This window comes from Grampus griseus (assembly GCF_964374135.1).
Source record: "Grampus griseus genome assembly, chromosome: 4".
NCBI lineage: Eukaryota > Metazoa > Chordata > Mammalia > Artiodactyla > Delphinidae > Grampus > Grampus griseus.
The window spans coordinates 114,352,311-114,355,629 of record NC_138997.1 but is presented as its reverse complement, the minus strand read 5'-3'; positions in this window follow the sequence as shown (position 1 = coordinate 114,355,629).

The following is a 3,319-nucleotide window of genomic DNA, read 5'->3' as shown; positions in this document are numbered from 1 at the left end:
CACTAATCCCTTATCTATCGTGGGCTGAAATTCCCACTTCTCATAATTTGTTCTCCATATTCAGCTTAAAAACCCATCTAGAAAAGGGAAGGAAAGAGGGAAAGAAAGGGATGGGAAAGAGAGAAGGAAAAATAGGAGTTAAATGATTCTGCTACTTCTCTGATATACCTTCTGCTATCATCTCTAAGCAGTAGACTTATTATTTCCTTGTTATTTTTGACTAAAAAAAAAACAAGTCTTATAGTTCCTTCTGGTCAACTTTACCATTTTTTTTTTGGCCTTGATTTATTTGGGGACTTAATTTATGACACTTTTATAATAAATCTGCTAATTTCTATGCTCATCCTTGGCCACTCTTCCTTCTTTGTACCTTTTATATATATCATTTGAAATTTGAGATTACTAAATAGCCATTCAACCTTCCTAAGCTTTCTTCCATTTTATTAGAATTATTTCATAATTATTCAGCAGTTTGTGTGTGTGTGTGTGTGTGTGTGTGTGTGTGTGTGTGTTTAAATCTCTCTTTGTTAGCCATAATCCCTTTTTGAGACTCAAGTCCCTGGGTCAAAATTTTTTTTCTTTGAACTTTTTGCAAAAGTTTCCCAAGGCACCTGCCTGACTCTATTTAGGGTTTGCTTTTCTGGCCATTATAAACTATTTGCTTGGAGTTCTCAACATCTTTCATGTCATAGCACATCACTGATGATAGCCTCACATGTGACACACCCTCATCATGTATCCTGAGTTTTACAACCTCAAATATATTTTGTCTGAAAGTAAAATATTGTAATCATATTTAATTACCACGTATATTGCTATCTATCATTTATGAGTGCTCTTCACAATGCATATGGTGACACTGATAAACAGGCTGTTGCTTATGTGGAATTCCATGCCACTTGCTATAACGTCAACCTTTCTCTCCCACTCAAGGAAGCATACTGTAAGAACATAAGAGCAATGATATCATCAGGATAACCTTGACTACGTTCAAACGTATGTATTTTTAGAAAGTAGATGATTTATAATTTAATTTATCTTACTATGAGTAACAAATTACTTGCAACTCACCTCATGTGCCAAGTCCAAGTTGAGGATGACAAAGGTGCTTTCTCCTGCTGTTCCTATCCCCTTCACACCACCAATTACCTTTTCCTCACTAGGCAAAATTAAGTCCAGGCTTCACTTGACTTTAATTATGAGAGCAGTCAGTAATTTATCTCATTAGGATGGTCCAAGTCTCCTTTCTTGACAAATAACCTGCCTTCGTACAATTTGGATGTCTTTTGGCTCAGTAGTCTGTAACATTCTCCCACACTATTTCTAATGCGGTAGTATTTTGGCAGTCTGTTTATATGAGCCTTTTAAATATGGCAATGAAATTCCATGCTGTCTTTAGAGTAAAGAAATGCACATTTTTGTAATCATTAAATTTAAAATAAATTATCTAACATAAGTTGAAGTTAAACACAAAACTGTCTTTAAAAGGTATTTTTCGGGCTTCCCTGGTGGCGCAGTGGTTGAGCGTCCGCCTGCCGATGCAGGGGACACGGGTTCGTGCCCCGGTCCGGGAGGGTCCCACGTGTCGCGGAGCGGCTAGGCCCGTGAGCCATGGCCGCTGAGCCTGCGCGTCCGGAGCCTGTGCTCCGCAACGGGAGAGGCCACAACAGTGAGAGGCCCGCGTACCACAAAAAAATAAAAAAAAATTTTTTTAAAAAAGGTATTTTTCAAACAAAAAATCCTAACAATGAATACTGAATTAAAAACTGTTAGATCATTAGACAATGCACATAGTGATAAAAGCACCAAGGACAAAGAGGCTGGAAAGGAAAGGAAAGGAGACAAGAAGGGGAAGTTTGGGAGTTCTGAGCAGGCCATCCCTCCATGCTTGTCTTCTTCTAATACGCAGATTACGGCTAAACTAGAATTCTCTTTTTCTTTTAATTAAAAGCCATTTGGAATGAGCAGTTTTTCATTCTCCAGCTGCTTGTGTTATAATTTCCACAATGTGGTACAAACAAATTAAAGCCAATTTGTTTCTTATATAAAATATAGAACTTGCTTCTCAGCATATTTCAGGACTCCTGACACACCTGTATAAATCTGTTCTACACTCCAAAATCTTCAATGTAAAGGGAATATAATCTTTAGTAAATATGGTGAAAAAAAACTTCTTTTAAAAAACTAAATTTTATTTATGAAGCCCCTTTCCTATCTAATCACGTGACCCACTCCAATTCAATTTCCCTGATGTTTTTAACGTAGAGTTTGACTAAATAAATCCACTGAATTTGCTCTTTCAAAATCCTAAAACATCCTTTTGGGATCTAAAAGACTTTCAAAGTTCTTCCCTCTATCCAGGTAATCAAAATATAACATGGCAAAAGACAAACACTTTAGCTGTGGTCCTTTGGCTACCTGAATATCTTCTGACAAAGCAGAAGGAAAAAAAAGAAGTGAAGGAAGTAAGGGGAGGGAGGGAGAGAAGAAAAGAGGGAAGGGGAAAAGAAGAGTACATTACAAAATATTAAAGAGATTGTTTTAAAATGAGCACATTTTTAAAAAAGACCCCATACAGTCTGTTAGCAGGTGTATTAGAATGCAACAGTTAATATCTTCAGAATGGCCTTACTATTCCATGATCCTCTTTTTAAACTTATTTTTGCTAGTACCTATATTTCTAAGGAAAAATGTTTTCTTCCTTGCAATATAAATACCACTATACTGTGTTGCAATGCATAATGGTACCAAGAGCTAGAGCTCTCCCTGTCCTTGGGGTTGCATTTAACCTTAGTGAATGCAAAATTCTGTACTATTCCACTCTCACCTACAAGGCAATGGCAGCAAATGTGCCCAGCAAATGCCATAAAGCACTATGAACAAGAGTGAACATCAAGGCTTAGCTCATTATACTAAACTTTCTTTACTGCCCAAAAAACTATCTTTTTAAAATTCAGAGTTTACTTTTTATGACTATTTTCACATGAATTTATTTTTAAGAACTAAAACATTATCCTAAAATATATTATTAACTTACTTAGCCTACCTTGAAAATTATTTCTGTGGACATTTTCTCCACAACAAAAATCAAAATTATTTGTCTTTTCAGTTCATAAGTCTCGTGACTTTTTTAAAGCACACTTAAAAGCACTCCATTTGTGATTTTCATGAAGGATATGAAAGTGTCCAAAAGTCATCCAAACAGAGGGGCAACTATATACTCTTAGATCCTTAATTTTGTGAAAGAAATTTTGTGGAGCTCACATTTGCCTGAGCTGTAAAACCTTAGCAATAATACTCTGCTCTAGAACCCTCGCTT